This window comes from Cervus elaphus, chromosome 2, assembly GCF_910594005.1.
Source record: "Cervus elaphus chromosome 2, mCerEla1.1, whole genome shotgun sequence".
NCBI lineage: Eukaryota > Metazoa > Chordata > Mammalia > Artiodactyla > Cervidae > Cervus > Cervus elaphus.
The window spans coordinates 21,719,129-21,740,271 of NC_057816.1; the positions used below are offsets into that span (position 1 = coordinate 21,719,129).

Genomic DNA, 21,143 nt, shown 5'->3' on the forward strand with positions numbered 1-21,143 from the left:
TAATTATGGGAGGTGCCTGGGCAATGCTCAAAGGCCCTGGTACAGGTTGTGTTGCCTGGGTCAGAAGTCAAAGTCCAGAGGGGACCTGCTCAGCCCGGAGCTCAGAGTTTGACGATGAAGCTGCCTATCGCCGCTTAACGCCCGGCGATAAGCGGACGCCCACCTGTGACCCATGGGCCCCACTGGTGAAGAAACTGGGGCTCCACAGCTGTCACTGGGGACAGACACCCCACCTCTGCTGGGATTTGAGCCTGGTAGCCCCACATACCGGGGAGCTCCCCGGACCTCTCACGGTCCTTGTCCTGAAACGGGGAACCCACTGCACACATTCACCTGATTGCCGGAGCCAGAAAGCGGCTCTCATCCTTAACACCCCCCTCCCTCACCACCAGCACCCCGACTTGGAGCCCATCATTTCTCCATCTATAACACCTCACAAATGTACACAGCCTTCTCGTTCTCCTCCGCCTCCTCCAGGCAGGGCACTATTATCATCTGCAGCAGCTTCCTCAAAGGTCTCTCGCCTTTTTTTTTTTTTTCTGTCCTTCCTTCAATCCACTCTACTGGCTCCCCTGGTGGTTTAGTGGTAAAGAATCTGCCCACAGTGCAGGAAACCCGGGTTTGATCCCTGGGTCAGGAAGATCCCCTAGAGAAGCAAATGGCAACCCACTCCTGGTTGAATTTGTCCTGTCCTGGAGAATCCCATGGACAGAGGAGCCTGGTGGGCTACAGCCCATGGGGTCACAAGAGTCGGGCATGACTTGGTGTCTAAGCCACCACACCACAATCCACTCTACACACTCAAGTAGAAGCAATCTTTCCAAGGCAGATCTGACCAAATCAATCCTCAGCTTAAAATTCTTCCATGTCACTCGATCTGTCAGAAGCTGAGCCTTCGGAACTTTTCTGATCTGTAGCCCCTCCTCCCATCACAGCCCCTGCTCCACATGGGGCTCCTGTCGGATGAAAAATCTTGCATCTCACTCACCTGCCAGGCCCTCTCTAGCTACAGAAGTTCCCTCAGCCTCAAGGACTTCCACCCACACCCCTGTCACTTTGCAAACTGGTCATCCTCCCAGTGTCAACACAGACCTCCACCCCATGCCCTCTAGAAGTCATCCTTGACCCCACAAGATTTTACTAGGTGCCCTCCTGAGAGCTTTGCAGTGGTCCTCCCTTGCCTCATGACAGCACTTAACACGTTGCACTAGAAGTGCCTGCTTGCCTGTCATCCACCCCTGTTCTCTCACTGATCTGTAAGCTCCAAAAGGTCATATCCCCACCCTGAGTCATGCCGGAACACAGCAGGCAATAAACATGCGTTGGGACTTCCCTGGTGGTACAGTGAATAGGAATCCACCATGGATTCGATCCCTGGTTCAGGAAGATCCCATGTGCCTCAGAGCAGCTAAGCCCATGCACCACATCTACTGAAGCCCGAGGGCCTAGAGCCCATGCTCTGCCCTGATAGAAGCCACCGCCAAGAGAAGCCTGCACACCACAACCAGAGAGAGCCCCCTCACAGCGCAAAGACTCAGCGCGACTAAGAATTAATAATCAAATAATTAAAAAAGAGTCCATCTCCATTAAAAAAAAAGTGCTCAATGAATAACAAAAGAACAAGTAAATGGATGAACAAGTAAACAAATAAACAACAAATGAATGAATGAATGAGGTTATATCAACTGAAGAAAATAATATACATCAGGAGGTTGTACATCACCCAGTGAGAGTCAGCACAGGATGGAGGCATCAAGAGATCAGGGGTCGACAGGAAGGGAGGGGACCTGGCAGAAGGGCAGGGAGGACATCAGAAGAGAATGCCCCTGTCTTCCTGCGCCCTGGAATCCTGGACCGCATCTGCGTCAACCTCAGCTACCCAGGAACAGAGAGTTTCATCAACAGGAAGACTTGCACTATTTCATAAACTTTCTTTAAATTAAAATCAGGCAACACACACACACATACACATATACCCCACAGACATCTTCGTCGCTGAAAAGTTGCTCCCTATAAAATAAAAGAAGCTGTTTAAATGTCTTCCTTCCAAGCTAGCCCCACAGAGCTGGAGCTGAGAATACATTAGCCTTTAATGAAGTGAGACTCTCATCTTCCAGGAGACACCTCATTTAGCGCAATTGTTTCAGAGCCATTACAGAAAGACAATTACAAGGAAGCGGGGAGAGTAATTGGAAATGCTGGCAGGAGTTGGGCGAAATGATAATAAATAAAAATATTCAACCTAATAAGCTTCCAGGAGGGGGTGGGATGAAGAAAATCAACATAATTAGAACTGAACCTTAGCAAGGAAAAACAGACAGCAGGGTGGCAAGTGCTCAACTCATACAGGAAGAAAGAAGAAGTCACACACAGCCCGTGATCATGCCGGGGCCATGGGCCACTGGCCCCTCCAGAAGCTGCTGGAGGGAGGGGGTTGCACCCATAGCCCAGAAGCACTGGGGGCTTCAAGGATTCTGGTCCTGGCTGAACAGCCACCTGAGGTGGAGGAAGCAGGCCTAGCCTGCGCCCCAGGGTCTTCTGTGTGTGGATCCCAGGGAGGAGCAGAGAGCCCTGATTCAGCCGCTGACTATCTCCCGTTCTGCAACCCTGGGCAAGAGGTCCCTGGTTTCTGGTCCTAAGATGAGGGAGGCCAGCTGTCAGATCTATCAGTGTCTGTCTTCTCGAAGGCCGTCTCCCTCTACTGATGGGTCTTCCCCATCAAACTCACCCCTTATCTGATAGGCCCCTGCTTAGCTTCTTAAATTTCAACATAGAAGCCTGGAAGTTAAGCTGAGAGACAGCCTAAGCCATCTTTTATACAAAAATCATTCCTGGTCCCATTCTATCTCCCCATCCCACCCTCACTGGGAGAACTATCACTCCCAGCTTGCACCAGACTCTGACCACACCCACGGGGTGGGTAGCAGGGCCCCTAGAAAACAACTGCATTGGTTGATGGGTTCTGCCCTCCCTCAAATACCAACAGATCGACTGTCTGGAGCATCTGCTGAGGAAATGGTAAGATCCCATAGGACCCATGACTGAAAAATAAATAAATAAAATAAACATTTTAAAAAAAAGTAATATAAATAACTTGAGATCAGAGACCTCAGATTTGTCACCCAGGACCTAACTCACAACCTGGTACCCGGTAGGCATTGCTGTTCAGTCGCTATGTCGTGTCAAACTCTTTGTAACCCCATAGACTGCAGCACTGCCAGGCTTGCCTGTCCTCCACTCTCTTCTGGAGTTTGCTCAGATTCATGTCCACTGAGTCAGAGATGCTACCTAACCATCTCATCCTCTGCTGGCCTATTTACTTATTTTTTGTTGTTATATAATAGACCTCAAGTCAATATATCAAGCATACTCTCTGAGAGCAGACATTTGAGGATTAAATTGAAGTCAAATTTTAAAACTTTAACAGACTCTCAGATGTCTCAATTCAAATAAATAGTATTCAAGCCCCATGTAATTTACTGAGTATTTGCCAGGCTCCAGGGCCTGTGGAGTCACTGCCCCGCATCGCAGCTGAAGAGGGTCCCCAAATTACTGTCCCCAAGGAGTCTGCCCTCCAGTGAGATTCAGGCTGTAAAGCTTTAGGCATAATATGGGGCCATGCTAGGGGACAGGACAGTTGTCCAGAGACACTGGCACGTATGCATTGAACTCATGTCCTGGACAGTGGGCCAGGGACCTACGTCCAAGGTCTTCAGACATGTTTACAACTCTATCAGTAAAAAATGTTTAATATACTTCAGTACCTACATATATGAACATGCATGTGTGGGAGAGTATATATAAAGCCTACTGCTCTGCCAATACATGAAACGTCTTATGGAGCATATTCAAAGATAGAAAGCTGGACAGGATGAGACAAAATGTCCATATAAACAAAAGGCTTCCCAGGTGGCGCTAGTGGTAAAGAACCAGTGCAGGAGACATAAGAACCACTAGTTTGATCCCTGGGTCGGGAAGATTCCCCTGGAGGAGGGCGTGGCAACCCGCTCCATATTCTTGCTTGCAGAATCCCATGGACAGAGGAGCTTGATGGGCTACAGATCAGAGTGTCGCAAAGAGTCAGACACAAGTGAAGCAACTTAGCATACAGGTAGCAGAGAAACAAAGTTGTACTATTTTCTTCTTTTATTCCAATGGCCCATCTTGCTCACTCTGGTTTGGAGACTCTGCATGTTGAGTATCAGTGTCTGGGACTTGACAGTCTTGCCATATAGAAGTAACTCCAGTCTGCTCAGTGCCCCAAGCAGAATTTAACACCTGTTTTTTCTTTTGCTGGCTATAGCCTCCAGTTTCCAGTACTTGGTGACAAGTGAGCCTCCAGCTCCTTTAGACTCGTGGGGCAGAAAAGTCAAAGCAGAGGATGGGGGGAGAACCCAGACACCCCACCTCTGAGAGAGACCAGGAGTAATCCTGTTAATTTGGCAAACGTGTGCAATAAATTCAGAATGTGCCAGGCACCATGCCGCGTGGAGTGAGGGCTACAGCCGCATCAGCCATGTGCCCTGTTCTGACACATCTCCACGGAAAAGGACAGACAGGTAAACCCAGGATGCGGGCAGACTCTGGTCAGTGTCACCAGGCTCTTCGGAAAGGAGACACCGCTTGCGTTCCCCTGTGGGCTCTGGAAGAGGTGGTGTGGGACTGGGGAGGAAGGGCAGGCTCTGGCTGAGCAGGGAGGACTTTTCAGGAAGAGGAAATGCCCGTGGCAAAGACACAGGGGCAATAAATCAATGGGCGCATTCTTCTCTGCCATTCTCAGCTCCATCTGGAGATCCCATATCCTGAGGCCGGTGAAAGGGAGAGAATACTTATAGAATTGCATATAAAAGGGACAGGGACGTGCTCTCAGACCAAACACCCTGGAAACTAGAGAGCCAGGCGTACTGCCATGACAGCCTCCCTTCAAACACGCCAGTGGTTCATCCAACAAAATAAGCACTTACTGAGAACCAGAGGCTAACGGGAGGGGAAGGCATTCTAATAACAGGCATTCTCCTCTATGAGGGATGAACTAAGCAGGACCCGGCCTGCGGCGAGGTAGAACAAATGAGTCCTAGGGTCTCTGCGAGTTCTAGGATGCTGCATACAGTAGCCTTACTCTTAAAGAGTCCAGCATCCCTAGTGGAAGCATAATGAAAATATGATGTGATTAATAGTCACAGAAGACTTCCCAGGTGGCTCAGTGGTACAGAATCTTCCTGTAAAGCAGGAGATGCAAGTTGGATGCCTGGTTCGGGAAGATACCCTGGAGAAGAAAATGGCAACCCACTCCACTATTCTTGCCTGGAAAATCCCATGAACATAGGAGCCTGGCAGGCTACAGTCCATGGGGTAGAAAAGATTCGGACATGACTGAGCGACTAAACAACAGTAGTCACAGAAAGATGCCCAGTGTGCACTAGGAGCTCAAGGAGGATAAACCCTAGCTGAGATGTGGTCACAGACCTACTGATCATCAAGAACCTGAGCTCTAACCAGGTAAATGAGGGGGATGGAGGGCACTTCAAGGCAGAGATGACCTTGTGTAGAAGCCAAGAGGCACATAAGAGTACTGAGATCCCCAGGCTTGCTCGCAATAGGGGGTGGTCTAGGGATCCGGCAAAGCCAAAGAAAGCAATGGTCATCGGGGCCCTTGGGAGGAGACAGGAAGCCCAGGGATCACTCCCAGGCTGACCCTGCCAGGCCGAGAACTGGGTACCACGCACAGTGGTGCTTAATAAATGTGTGTTGATTGTAGATTGTCATTTCTAGGAAGTACTGTGGCCGCGATAAGCAATTCATTCTTATAAAGCCCCAGGCATGGCCACATGCTGAGATGCATTTATTAAAGTCTTCTGATGAGAGAGGGAGGGAGGGAGGGAAGAGAAGAGGAGGCGGAGGGGCTGAGATAGGGGCTTCCCACCTTTGGCTCAATAGAGCCCCTGGCCCCTTGTATCCAGTTCAGAGTCTAGAGGGGAAAGTAGACCTGAGCCATGGAGAAGAACGGAAAACAACAGTGCTCTGTTTCCAGAAGTAGGGTCAAGCATGCCTACTATTTCCTTTGATTTTCCCAAAGATCTTGTAAGATGAGGTTTTATTATTCTTTAACAGATGGGGAAACTAAGGCTAGGATCTGGTCCTGTCTCGTCGGGGAGGAAGAGGGAGAGGGGACTGGAGTTTGAGTCCATTGCACCCTGTTCCTCCAGCTGCTTCCCTGGGCAGATGGGGAAGGGGGAGGTGAGCTGGACACCCACAGGTGCACAGTCCAAGGTCTCGGGACCCCCTCCAGTCTCCCCAGGTTCTACAGCTCCTGGACATCCCTAGGTAGAACTCTAGGTCCTGGTGCAGACCCACTCTAGGTCAGACTTGGCCAGTAGCCCTCTAGGACCTGGGAGGTTCTTCATTAAAGGTGTCCAGAATCATCCTTAGTAGACGAGTCCATAGCAGCCGTCCATCCTCTTCTCACCCTGGTTCCTTCTCCAGCTTTGACTTACACACTTTGTATCTAGAATGCCAGCACATCCTACAGAACCGCTACAGCCTCCCCAGGCCCTGACATCACTCCCCTGCCAGGAGGTAGGGGCCCTAGGTTCCAGTCCAGCCTCTACCACTAAACCCTCAGTGGCCTTGGGCAAGGGGCTGCCTCCTTTGAGCCTCAGTCAGCGATCTGTAAGTCCTTGAGCATCCCATGAGCCTCTTCCTCACTCCCTCTCCTTTTCCTCCCTGCCCCACCCCACAAAAAACAGGAATCCTTTCTCTCAGATAAGTCACCACTGAAGCCCCTGGGCATCCCAGTTTATGCTACCTGAAGGCTCTTGAGAGTCCCTTGGATGACAAGGAGATCAAACCAATCAGTTTGAAAGGAAATCAACACTGACTAGTCATTCGAATGACTCATGCTGAAGCTGAAGCTCCAATACATTGGCCATCTGATGTGAAGAACTGACTCCTTGGAAAAGACCCTGCTGCTGGCAAAGACTGAAGGCAGGAGGAGCAGGGGACGACAGAGGATGAGATGGTTGGATGGCATCACTGACTTGGTGGATGTAAGTTTGAGCAAGCTCTGGAAGTTGGTGATGGACAGGAAAGCCTGGCATGCTGCAGTCCATGAGGTCACAAAGAGTTGGACATGACTGAGTGACTGAACTGAACTGAAAACGATGACTGCTTGTCGATTACACATTTATCCAAACCCACAGAATGTACAATGACAAGAGTGAACCCTGTCACTGACTACAGTCCCCAAGTGATGATGTGGCAATGTAGGTTCATCAATTATAACAAAAGATTGAACGTAAAAGGAGAAGGGGGCGACAGAGGATGAGATGGTTGGATGGCATCACCGACTCAGTGGATATGAGTTTGAGCAAACTCTGGGAGATAGTTAAGGACAGGGAAGCCTCCGTGCTGCAGTTCATGGGGTCACAAAGAGTCAGACACGACCTAGAGACCGCAGGCAGGCTAGGGCCAGGGGCCTCTGCACAGCCCAGCCAGGGTGTCCTGGCCATGACATCTGGGGAGAGGGCAAGGTCTCTGACCCAAAGTCAGCTGCTTCATTCCCAAGAGATGTCCTAGCGTGGCAGGAAGTACATACATCTTCTCCGGGGTCGTGTAGACCTGAGTTCACAACCACTCTGCTCCTCTTTCTAGCTATGGACCAATACTGAGTGTGTTGCTCACTCTGTCTGATTAATCTGATCTGTCCTGTTTTTAGAGACCCTGTCTCAGAGGGCTGGGGGGAGGGTTATGACAGGTAAAACGCACTGAGCAGAAGCTATGCTTCTTCAGTGCCTCCTGGATTAGGATAACAGTAGGACTCCCAAAGTCCTCGACAGTCCTGGGGATCACGTGGTATGGGGGACAGTGCTTCCATCCACACTCAGGCAAGCCACCAAGGCTGAGCCGTTTCATGATGAAAAAACCCACCTTCCAGCAGGAAATGTCTCCTCCGGGGAGAAACTCAGGTGGGTCACTTGAATGTGATACAGCTTTTTTTTGTTTTTTTAAATGAGTTTAGTTATAAAGCAACGCAGTGAATTCCTCCTGCTTCTGCAGGTACTGATACTTGGGCAGTTGGGGATCATGGTAAGTCACTTCAGTCATGTCCTACTCCTTGGTATCCCACGGATTGTAGCCTGTGAAGCTCCTCTGACCATGGAATTCTCTAAGCAAGAATACTGGAGTGGGTTGCTATTTCCTCCTATAGGGGATCTTCCCGACCCAGGGATCAAAACCCTGTCTCTTATGTCTCCTTCACTGGCAGATGGGTTCTTTACCATTAGCGCCACGTGGATCAGGGGCCTTAATTAAACTCATCCAGCCTCCCCCACAAGACCGGGTGGTCCCCAAACCAGACACATCCCCTGCGTGGCCCCCTGCCCCAGAAAGCAGCTCCGCCACCAGTTCCAGCCTGGAGATGAATCCGCCTTGTGGACCAACCTCACAGGCACCCTGAAACGCCCACCCCGACACCCACCCCAAGCTAGCCTAATTCAGTCCTAAGTATTCCTAAGGTGCCTTCCCATTTCCCGCTGTAATAAATGGCAGAGAATGCAAATGGAGGTGGATGTGGGACACAGATGTTTGCACTAATTTAATTGAGGGAACACCTTGGATTAAACACTTTGCAAAACACTCACAAATAGGTTCAGTGCATTCGGTAATGAAAAGCCTCCCAGCCCCCTGGCACTTGGCTGCGGCTGCCTGGGGGCTCCGGGAGGAGCAGTGCTGGAGTGCGAGGGCGTGGGGGAGAGGCCAGAGCAAGGTGGAGACAAGATGCCTCCAAACGCAGGGAGAAGGCGCCACAGCCAGGGTCCCGGGAGGGCTTCCAGCAGATTCTTCACCAGCTGGGACTGACTTCACCAACAGACAGGATCTGGGGGTGCTGGGGATGGCGGTAGGCAGCACCTGCCTCCCTACATGGGTGGCAGCTCACCTCTGGGGAACCATAACAGGCCGGCACCCCCTCCTCGGGACTCAGCCCCAACACTGATGCCTCACTGCTTGCCTGGCTGATGGCCAGTCACCAACCTGCATGGGACTGAGGACCCCAGGGACCCCAGGGAAGATCAGCCTACTTGACCCTTTGGACCTGAGAGTGGGTGGGAACTCTCAGAGATTTGGGGGTTATTTACGCAGCAGTGCTAATTTCTTGGAAGCTGCTTCTTCCTCACCTTCCCCTACAGCTTAGAGTGCTTCAAAAGTTCAAATTCTGTGCATCTACCAAGCCCCAAGCACTCCTTCACCTTTCACCCATCCATCCATCCACCCAACCATCCATCCATCCAACCACCCATCCATCCATCCAACCACCCATCCACCCACCCACCCATCCATCCATCCACCTGCCCACCCACCCATCAATCCATCCACCCACCCACCCATCCAACCAACCACCCATCCATCCTTCCACCTGCCCACCCACCCATCCATCCACCCACTCACCCACCCGCCCATCCATCCATCCATCCATCCACTCATCCATCCATTCATCCATCCCCTACCTCTGGAACTACAGTCATGAGTGACACCTGCCACCTGCCCTGGAGGTGCGTGTTGTGTCCCAGGAGGCAGACTTCACAGTCCCTGGTCCACATGATAAATGCCTTCAGGGAGGTAAACTTGGTAACCTGGGAGCCCAGGGACAGGGCAGCAACTTGGCATGACAGTGTCAAAAGACCAGAGGAGAAAAGAAGAGTTTACCTAGCAGAGGGAACAGCATACGCAAAAATAATGAACGTAGAAACCCTGGCAGCAGCTAGACTCAAGAGAGACCGTGTGTGGGGGTCCACACGGGGACAAGTAGCACAAATGAAGATCTGCCTGTGCCATTTTCACCAGACCCCTTCTCCCACCCCAGCCCCCGAAAGTTCCCATAGTTGGGCCAATGTGGAATCACTTCCTGTGATGCTTACTCCATACGTCTCAAGAGTTCCAAAAAGATCTGGGTGATTTTATATTCCTGAAAACAGAATCCTTAATTTTCAAACACAATGATCACTTCAAGCATAATAACCATTATAATAATAACCTCTTATACTTGCATAGTGCTTTATAGTTTATAAAACACTTTCATGTATCTCTTATAATCTTCCACCAACGACCCTTCGAGAAAGATGGAATAGGCAGTATTAGTATTTTTGCTTTCTGGATGAGAAAATTAAATCCCAAGTTCCCAGCTACCTAAAGAACAGAACTAGGGCTCAAGTTCAAAATGTTCTGATGGCAAAGGGCATGCTTGCTGACTCATTCACTCGTTCAGTGCATCACGGAGTATTTGTTGAGCACCTATTATGTACCGAGAGACCCTTCAGACTCAGAGCATAGATCATGGTGGGATGTTAAGATGACTGGAAGCCTTAATGAAGAGATAGAACATTGGCACCAAGGGGAAAACATCAAGGCAAAAAGCAAAGCACTGAAACTCAGGAACAGACAAAAACATAAAGCACTATCTTCAAACACTGCCACACACACACACACACACACACATGCACGCGCACACCCTACAGCCTGCACACACACAAGCAAGGGGCATATACCCTTATCACATAGGAGGATATGAGCCATTTCTCCTCATGCTCCCCAGCATGGACTGCAGACTCCTTAAAAAATCTCACAGCCCCACTTCTAGTTGGGCAACAGACCAGAGCCAGCAGCTGGAGGCTGTCTGTGGGGCCTCAGCTTCACCCATCTCCCAGCACACACACAGGTTCTTCCAGTGCAGCAATCCAGGCATTCCAGCACGGGGAGAGCCCAGCGTGTGATACATATCCAGAGGAGCTTAGGTTGTAGTCAGGATGGATAGACAGGATGGGATGGGATAGGATGGGATGGATGGATGGATGGATGGATGGATAGACAAATGTATGGGTGGATGAATGGATGAATAGATGGATGGATGAATGGATGGATGGATGAATGAATAGATGGATGGATGGATGAATGGATGGATAGATGGATGGATGGATAGACGAATGTATGGGTGGATGAGTGGATGGATGAATGGATGGAACAGTGGATGAATGGATGGATGGATGAATGAATAGATGGATGGATGGATTGATTGGATGGGTAGATGTATGGGCTGGTTGGATGGATGGATAGATGGGGAGGGAAGGCTGGGAAGCATAGGAGCTTTCACCTACCTACAGCCTGCTGGTGCCCCACCTTTGGGCCCAGTTATAGGCAAGCACTGCCTCACTCTATGATGAGGACAGATGAGCCTCAGTGCCCTCTGCAAAAACAATATCCACCCCACAGGATCCATGTCAGATTGTATGACAGGAGATGCTGACATACCTACTGCAGGGCCTGGCACACAGAGGGAATTAGGACTTTCCCACACAGGAACTAAAGGTAATGGATGAGCAAGTAACTCTGCAAAGCCCCTACAGAAGTCAGTCTCCTGTTGCCGCACCACCATCACTCATCCTGGGGTTTGGAGGACTTAATGGAAAAAACCTCTCCATCACTCCACCCTCTTCCCCTTGGCTCATTCATTCGTGTTTCCATTCAACCAAACCTGTAGGGGCCTACTGTGGCCAGGCATGATTCTAGGTACTGGGATCAGGAGAAGAATAAGATTCAGTTCTTAGCTTGGCTAGACAGACAGATACCTATGTTTGAGGTCCTGTGACGACATACAGGATGTGGAAGGACAGCAGCCTTTCAGGAAAGGCAGGAAGCCCTGTCAACGGTAGTCAGAGAGGAGATGCGTAAGCTGGGCATTGCAGGAGGAGTAGGTCTATCCAGGCCGAGGAGATTCCAGATGGACGAAGCAGCAAGCGCAGAGGCCCTGATGTGCGAAGTTACACGGAGTATTTGGGGGAAATGGAACAACCTGGCGTTCTGAGTACCAGGAGTAGGAGTGTCTGTAAGTAACGGGGAGGAGGGAGCTGCAAGGTGGGCAGGAGAGGAAGCTGGCAGGTAGACACAGCTGAGTTGTGCGGCCCTGGCCAGCCAGGCCCCAGAAGCCGCAAACAGTAAAGAACCCCTGGGGTTGCAGGAACACAGGTGTGACAGGGGCACATGCTCACAAGAGCATTTATTAATCTCCAGCTGTCGCAGGCCCAGAGCTAGGCTCCTTCACATTCTGGGGGCTCCCCCTGGCTGGCTCTGTCAAACATGAATTTGACAAGGTTTTCTCCTCTTTGATTCATTCAATTATCCCTGGAGAAACAGCCAATTTGGCCAATCTTCCTCTCTGAAGAGCGAGGCTGGCTGGCTAACAGCGGAGGCCAGGGGAGGGTTCCCACATCGCCACCATCACCAACCGCAGCTAGAGCTGCTAGAATCAGTGCCTGGAAGGCTCACAGAAGCTCCTGAGGATCGGGAAGAACTTAAGAAGGGATAATGGTGGAGGTGACAGGAGCCACAGAGGAAGCAGACAATGGGGAAATCCCTCAGGCTGGACAAAGATTTCGAAGTACCCGTATTTCCAGAGACTAGGAGAGAAAGGCCAGGTGGGTGGTGGCAGCCACTTGGTACTTCCAAACGCTGCTGGAAGCTTCTCCAGGCCTGCTCGCAGCAGGGAAGTTTCCCCTCCCTCCCTTCCTCCTCTCCCCTCCCTCTGTCCCTCTTCCCAACTCCTCTCCAGAAAGGTTTATGGAGGAGACTCCAGATAGCCCTGACTCCTGCAGGCATAGTCACACCAACTGAAAGGAGATTTAATTAGCAAAATCTCGTTAGGCAAACGAAATTATCCTAAGACAATACTCCTCTGGACAGGGGGTATGATTAAACAAAGCCATTAATTGAGAGAGTCGCTTTGGCAGCCCCCCGGAAGCGTTCATCTCTGGGCCGGGCTCCACGGTGCCTCCTCAGGCCAGCGGAACAGACCCGGCCCCCTCTACCCACCACACCCCCTCCCCGCTGCATCTCTGCTCTTCCAGGACCCTTTCAGTCGGGGCTGCAGACCTCATAGCTCATCAGCGGCCTCTCTGTCGCCAGATTCCTGCTAAAGTGCCTTGATTGCATAATATCTATTTGCATAATGTAAATTGCAATCTCCTAGCTCGGGAGGCAGGAATCACAGAACAGCCATTATTTTTTACCACTCCACAAAAATTCTACATTTAGAAAGCAGATTTGCAGCTCAGAAAGCCGTATAAATCTGAATTCGCCACCAACGCCATTAAATCACACCAATTAAGTCGGACCAACGAAGAGCCCCCTGTCACTGTTCTCTGCACACTCAAGGACTCCCAGCCCAGATGGAGGCCACGGAAAACCGGAGGCTGTTGGCGGCGGGGCTGGAGCCGAGTTGCAAAGGCAGGATGTTCTATCTTGTAAACCTTCACACACACACGCCCCGAGCACAGGTGCCCATCAAGTCTTGGTGGGCAGAGGACAGAGAGGAGATGGAAGCTGGCTAAGTTATTTCTAAGCTCATAGCCTGATTTCTTGTGGGCACATTGTTTGAGGACTCTTCATTTATAGAGCAGGACACCATAGGTGGGGAAGAAGCCAGCACTTCCCCCAAAGAGAGAGGAGAGATTTCAGGAATTTCACAGGAGGGTGAAAAGTCGGGACTTTCAGCATCTCTTTAATGACCTTTTTCTGTCTTTTCCCCAGTCTCCTCCAGCCAAGTGAAAGAAAACCGGGGGCAAATTCTGCTCAGACTGGGCTGGGCTGGGCCAGATTCTGAGCTCCTAAGAGCTGTTTCCTAGGGGTCACTAGAGAGAGAGAGGCCAGTCACAAGCTCCCCAGAGAGGAGCCTTTCCTCTGAGAACTGCTTCCCCATAGCCACATACCTGGTTACTCTTTTGCCTCTTTATTGCTCATTCAATATTCATCTGTCAAAGGGCAAGATGCTAATGTGTATTATTAAAATATCAATAGTTTATGAGTGAACTTTTACGGAGAGTACAGTTAAAGGAAAGATGCTTGACCATTTCCATCAGAAGCAATGGAAAGGAACAGTCTTTCCAACTCCACTTTTTTCCTTAAATACTGGGGGAGGGGATGGCTGAACCATTACAGTGTACCTAATATGTGCCAGGAATGGCCCTAAAGCTCCTACATACTGAATTTCATTTAGTCCCCAAGCCACCCTGGGACGCATGTATAATCCCATTTCCATTCCAGAGACGAGGAATCTAAAGGCCAAAGAGATGTGTCCAGAATCACAGAGGTTCTAAGTCACAGGGCTTAAGCTTCAACCTCAGCTTTGGGCTTCACACCCGATGCTCCACTCCCAAGTTGAAGCCTTGAAAATACAAATGGTCTTTGAGGCTTTTACCTATTTCTGTCACCCTCCCAAATTAAACATTGGTTTCCTGACTCAAGTTTCATGAAAGGGGAAAGGAGAGAAGAGGAAATCATTCCACGCTTCCACACAGACCCATGTCCACAGTCAGTCTCCGCTTTAGAGATGTCTAAGCCAGTTCCCTTTTCATTCCAATCCCAAAGAAAGGCAATGCCAAAGAATGTTCAAACTACCGCACAATTGCACCCATCTCACATTCTAGCAACGTAATGCTCAAACTCCTCTAAGTGAGGCTTCAACAGTACATGAGCCGAGAACTTCCAGATGTTCAAGCTGGATTTAGAAAAGGCAGAGGAACCAGAGATCAAATTGCCAACATCCGTTGGATCATCAAAAAAGCAAAAGAGTTCCAGAAAAAACATCTACTTCTGTTTTATTGACTATGATAAAGCCTTTGACTATGCAGATCACAACAAACTGTGGAAAATTCTTCAAGAGATGGGAATACCAGACCACCTGACCAGCTTCCTGAGAAATCTGTATGCAGGTCAAGAAGCAAGAGTTAGAACTGGACATGGAACAACAGACTGGGTCCAAATCGGGAAAGGAGTACGTCAAGGCTGTATATTGTCACCCTGCTTATTTAACTTACATGCAGAGTACATCATGCAAAATGCTGGACTGGATGAAGCACAAGCTGGAATCAAGGTTGCCTGGAAAAATATCAATAACCTCAGATATGCAGATGACACCACCCTTACGGCAGAAAGCAAAGAGGAACTGAAGAACCTCTTGATGAAGGTGAAGGAGGAGAGTGAAAAAGCTGGCTTAAAACTCAACATTCAAAAACTAAAATCATGGCATCTGGTCCCATCACTTCATGGCAAATAGATGGGGAAACAATGAAAAAATAACAGACTTTATTTTCTTGGGCTCCAAAATCACTGCAGATGATGACTACAGCCGTGACATTAAAAGACACTTGCTCCTTGGAAAAAAAGCTATGACCAACCTAGATAGCATATTAAAAAGCAGAGATATCACTTTGCCAACAAAGGTCTGTCTAGTCAAAGCTATTGTTTTTCCAGTAGTCATGTATGGATGTGAGAGTTGGACTATAAAGAAAGCTGAGTGCTGAAGAATTGATGCCTTTGAACTGTGGTGTGGAGAAGACTCTTGAGAGTCCCTTGGACTGTAAGGAGATCCAACCAGTCAATCCTAAAGGAAATCAGTCCTGAATATTCATTGGAAGGACTGATGCTGAAGCTGAAGATCCAGTACTTTGGCCACCTGATGCAAAGAACTGACTCATTAGAAAACACTCTGATGCTGGGGAAGATTGAGGGCAGGTGGAGAAGGGAGAGACAGAGGATGTGATGGTTGGAGGGCATCATCGACTCAATGGACATAAGTTTGAGCAAACTTGGAGGAGATGGTGAAAGACAGGGAAGCCTGGTGTGCTGCAGCCCATGGGGTCACAAACAGTTGGACATGACTTAGCAAGTGAACAGCAACAAAGCCAGTTCCCAGAATCTTTTCTGCACATTTGGAATCTAAGGAAGGACTGAGGGTGACATTGGAGGTGAGGTCATTAGACTTCCCCCTTTTACGGGAGAGTAAACTGGGTTTCTTAGAGCCACAGGATAAAGTGATTAAGGCTCTAGAATAGAGTCTTAAGTTTGATTTGAGGTCTGTGACTAACTTACTGTATTCCTGACTAGGGTTCCTCTCTGGTCTCTGAACCTCTGCTCCCTTTCTGTAGGTACCTCTGAGATAATAACAGTGTCTCATAAAGCAGTGTGAGGGCTTAAGGGGAACATGCCCATCACATGCTGATCAGAGTGTCTAGCATATAGTAGGTGCTCAACTAACATGGTTATTAATATTAATATTTAGCCAACTTGCAGAAGACTCCAGACGCTCTCTCCAAACCTTTTCATCAAAACCATGCCCCCTGCCCTCTCTTCCCTACCCCCTCCCTTTAGTCACTCAGTTCAGTTCAGTTCAGTCGCTCAGTTGTGTCCGACTCTCTGTGACCCCATGAATCGCAGCATGCCAGGCCTCCCTGTCCATCACCATCACTAGCCATTCTCATATCTCTGGAGAAACGAACTGGTTCTCCTTCAACCCTTTGGCTGCCTGAGTTCTGTTTGTAACCCCTAAAGTCAGGACAGGGCATCCAGAGGACTCAGATCCTCTTTCAAAGTTTGGCTGCAACTGGTTCAGGAAAGGACAGCAAAGGACAGGGTTCTGCCTCCCACAGGGAATAGTGTGTGTGTGTGTGTGTGTGTGTGTGTGTGTGTGTGTGTGTGCATGAGTGAGTATGTGTGAGTGTGTTATGTGTGTGAGATTGTTATGTGTGAGTGAGTGTGTGAGTGTGTGTGAGAGTGTTATGTGTGTGAGTGAATGTGTGTGAGTGTTATGTGTGTGAGTGTGAGTGTGTGTGTGAGCGAGTGTGTGAGTGAATGTGTGTGCAAGTGTTATGTGTGTGAGTGTGTGTGTAAGTGAATGTGTGTGCGAGTGTTAGTGTGTGAGTGTGTGTGTGAGTGTTGTGTGTGTGTGAGCGAGTGTGTGAGTGAATGTGTGTGAGAGTGTTATGTGTGTGAGTGAGTGTATGAAGGTGTGGGGACAAAGCAGACTGTGGCCTGCCCTGGCCCCCATCTAGGCATGGACCTCTTGATCCAATCTTTGGCCAAAGCCGAGTCTCCCATCTTGGAAAGCCATGGAGTGGGGGGTGGGGGTAGGAGCTACACACCAGGGAATGAAGGGCTGAAGGCTTGTGGAGTCTGTGTCACAGGTCTAACTCTCTCTCCAGACCTGGCACCTCAAGCAGCGGGCTGCAAACTGGAGCCCCTCCTGCTGAGAAGGACTGTTGGGTAGAGGTTTCTACCAACTTCAGAGCCTCAACACCAGCATGTCCTCAGGGAATCCTGCCAGGGGGAGAAGCCTGGGGGAGGAGCCTCCAGGGGAGGCTTCAAACACAGACATTGTGTGAGTTAAGAGACACTTTGAATCTTGAAAGGCTGGGTTTCCTTAGCCTGCCTCAGGAGGCTGTGCTTTCCCACACCTGATGAACACTCGCTGTGGGCGTGTCCTCGCCAAAGACAGCTGCAATGACATATTACCCCCCTCACATTCTTCATTGAATGTGCTGTGGCTATTCCTCCTTTGAGACAGGATTAGGGGGTGTCCATATCCCCTTCTTTAAACCCAGGTGAGCCTTTGTATCTGCCCCAAACAGAGGAACGTGTGGAAGTGATAGCAATGCTGCCGGACTTGGGCAGGCAGCCCCGCCCAGCGCCTGGCTCCTCTCAGGGGATGCTCCCTCAGGGCACCCATGTTATGAGGATGCCCAGGTCACATGGAGAGGGCACGTGGGTCTGATGCCAGCTAACACCTCGGCTGACAGTTGGTATCCACCCACAGAGTGACAAGTGAACAAGCCTTCCAATGATTCCGGCACTCAGCGTCTGCCCCTGAGGAGACCCCAGGCCTGTGGACCAGAGACAGTACCCCCTGCCCCTGTGCCCTGTTTGGACTCCTGACTCACAGAATAAATGAGCTCAATAAATGTTAAGTTACTAAGTCTCGGGGTGGTTTGTTACATAGCCCTAGGAACTGGAACACCACCCAAATTAAGTTAGAATGTTTGCCTTTTCCTTCTCAAATCCAGCCCTCACTTCAGACTTTGAGACTGCTCCCTTCTCTGCAGGCTCCCATGCCTGGGGCAGCCTGAGCAAAAATCCTGCTCCCTGAAAGATCCTTTGAATCATCCCATTTCAGCATCCCGGCACCTGCAGATCCCTGCTCTGCCTCTGTCCTCTGGGCGGCGGGTCCCAAGTGTCCTGGAGAGGGCGCTCCCGGAGGCTGGGTGGTCCCCGGTCGGGCATCAGCTGACCTCACGGACCCAGGCGGAATGTGTGCAGACCTAGTTCCCCTACTCGCCTGCTTTCACGAAGTTCACGCTTGGCTTGCTCCTCTCACACTTGACTTGACTTATGGGGTCCCTCTAACCTCCGCCGCAAGCAGACATCGATTCTCACAAAGGTCATTATCTTCCTACCCTGGTTCCCCCCTCCCGCCCCCTCGGCTCCATCTCTGAGGTAGGTTTTCCTGGAACAGGAGGTAGGGAGGCACCCTTTCCCACACCCGGGCCTGGGGATCGACCCCTCCGAGCGGGAGCTTGAGAGGGGGTGCCCTGGGAGCCGCACCCGTCAATCACGGAGGCACCGGCACGGCCTCGCAGGCCATTAGGCGTAGGGCCGGCGCCCTGCTCACTCATCGGGCAGCCATCGGCAGGATGTTAGACGATCGCGGGGCGGCCATTCTTATGATTTATTCAAATACTCATTACAGTCAATCTATTTTTACACAGAGGTGAAGATGTGTGCTGATAACGGTTAATCATTTATAATTCCATGGACTGGTTGGGAGCCAATGTACTATCAAAGTCGCAGCCGCTGGGGCCCCGGGAGCCCCCGAAGCAGAGTGGGGAGGTTGCCCAGCTGCAGGCCCTTCTAGCTGACATTGCCTGAGCAGGGCCGGGGTGGCGGGCACAGCTGGAATAAAGGACCAGGGGACCCCAGACCAGTCTCCAGGAGCTCAGCCTCATGAGGGCACGCAGCACTGTGCGGGCAGAGAGATGCCCAGCAGACAGATGAGGCAAAGAAACCCAGAAGATGGAGAAACCACCTCTAGCTGGATTACCAAAGGAAGTTCCACTGAGCAGACTGAACAGAGGCCAGGGCCTACAGATTAGAAGACTTCTGCCAAGTGGGAGAACCTGATGAGCAAATACGCACACACAGAAGGTGCAGTGGTTCCTGGGCTGACCGGAGGGAAGCGACCAGCAGCATTTCCTTTTCCCTCCCTCGTGTCTCTCCAGAAACAACCAGACATAAAAGCAAGTGCGAGCTCTGAACTTGGCCCGGTTCCTCCTCTCACAGCCTCCCACGCTTAGCTCCTAGACCATAGTGGCTGGGGTCTGGCCTGGCCTTGCAAACTCAAGAATTTCCCTCTCCAGCACTCATGACACACAGAACACATCAGACCCACCGTAATGCACAATCAATACAATCTGATTAAATAGGACGTCCTGTTACAGGGCCTCTTCGTCACATTCAGGCCTCATCTAATTACAGGTCCACTGTATTTCACGTCCTGACCAGCTCACTGTCGAGTGTATCCCTTGCACAAGGCATGGCTGTGGATGATCAGGTTCAGGGCTGGTCTTTAACCCATAACCTTATTGAGTTAGCTCAGAAAACACCAATCAAAGTTACTCACAGTTCACAGTCCCTTTGCTGATGAGCGGCATGGAGGTCGGCCTCAGGGTCCCACTCCAGTTTCAACCTGATGGTGAGAAAAGACATCTTTACAGACTGCGTGTGAGTCAACACCCCTCTAGGAGTCCCGGAGAAAAAGGCTCACGGCTGTGGGGCGCCCTGAACTGAGCAAGGCAATGATCATTTACCAATGCCACCTGTCTGACCAAAGACCTCGGGCAGAGCAGGACAGGACAGAGGAGCCCCTGGGAAAGCTCAAAATCCATATGGGGATTTGAAGACAAGCAAACACCACCACCAACGCTGTGGTTTATGGGAGGACTACAGAAAGTGAAGAGTCCCATTCACTGGGCAATAAGGGTGATATACATGGGGATGGGGGGGTAACTGATAAGACCAGAAAACATGATGGTTTTTATCCTGGGATAAAGCAACAACAACAATAAAAAGAAGAAAAACCCAGCACAGGGACTTCCCTGGTGGCCCAGTGGTTAAGAATTCACCTTGTAATTCAGAGGACTTAGGTTCGATCCCTAGTCAAGGAACTAAGATCCCATATGCCTTGGAGCCACTAAGCCCGAGTACCCTAACTACTGAGCCCAAGTGTCACAACTAGAGAGTCTGTGCACTGCAATGAAAAATCCCACATGACACAACGAAAATCCTGCATGCTGCAACTAAGACCCAATACAGTCAAATAAATACATTTTAAAAAGGGGGGGGGCGGGGAAAGCCAGCACGTATTTATACCATCTACACTCACCCAGCCCAGCAGGAATAAAATCCATGGGTCCCATAACAAAAGTGCTGCCACGTCATTGGTGAAACAAGAATATCCATCAGATAAGATGAGAACATACATAAAGCAGTGCTGAACTATGTGGTAGAGACTATAACTCCCTCTCTCTCCACAGAAACAGGGTCTGTGAGAGCTGGAGCCTTCAGGGAAGTTTTCAGGGAGAGGGAGAACTTGACCAGGGTCTTGGAGGACTGGTAAGGCAAAATCCAGCTGGTGGAAGACGACCGGGGGCATTCCAAGAAAGGGAGCAATCTGAGCAAGAATGATGGGGGAAAGTACGGACTGTCCAGGGACGATGCAGAGGCTGCCCAGCTGAGACACTGGAGGAGGAGTTAATGCTGAGTCAGCCGGTTGGGGCCAGAGCATCCCAGCTCGAGTCTTAGGTGAAGAGGTCAGGCTTGGGCTCGGAGCTCCTGGAGACATGGAAGGTTTTCCAACAAAGAAATGTCATGAAGGAGAGGACCCTCCCACCCCCCACAACTCTGTAGTATTTTCCTTTTAATTAAGATGAGAGGCTTCCTGGAAAAGGTGGAGTTTCAGACAGGACATTCAGGAATGGGGTGTGATACAATGCACTCCTGGAAAGATGTCCCTCTTGTTCATGATGATGTCACTCAAAATGAGGCACTTCCTGGAGCTGTCTCCTAACATCTCCAGGACCAAGACTGATGACTCAATGGTAGTGCCTCAGAGACAAGACCAGACCGCTGATGGCACGTGGCTGAAGATGAGGACTGCATGTGCGCATCTGTTTAGCCCACAGTGTGACAGGTTCTCCCCAAGTGTCTGCTGAAATGTTCAGTGGTGGACTCGGCTTGTTCTAACCAGAACCTGACAACCAGCTCCTAGC

At 50.3% G+C, this 21,143-nt stretch overlaps 1 protein-coding gene across 2 annotated transcripts in view; it reads right to left on the reverse strand.

Moving 5' to 3' along the window:
- Positions 1–21,143, reverse strand: part of PKNOX2 (PBX/knotted 1 homeobox 2) — a 289,880-nt gene that overhangs the window by 187,415 nt on the left and 81,322 nt on the right. For both annotated transcript variants that reach the window (XM_043873891.1, XM_043873881.1), the window contains exon 2: positions 19,496–19,561. The gene's annotated coding sequence lies outside the window, so the exon portion shown is untranslated. The remainder of the gene's footprint in view (positions 1–19,495; positions 19,562–21,143) is intronic.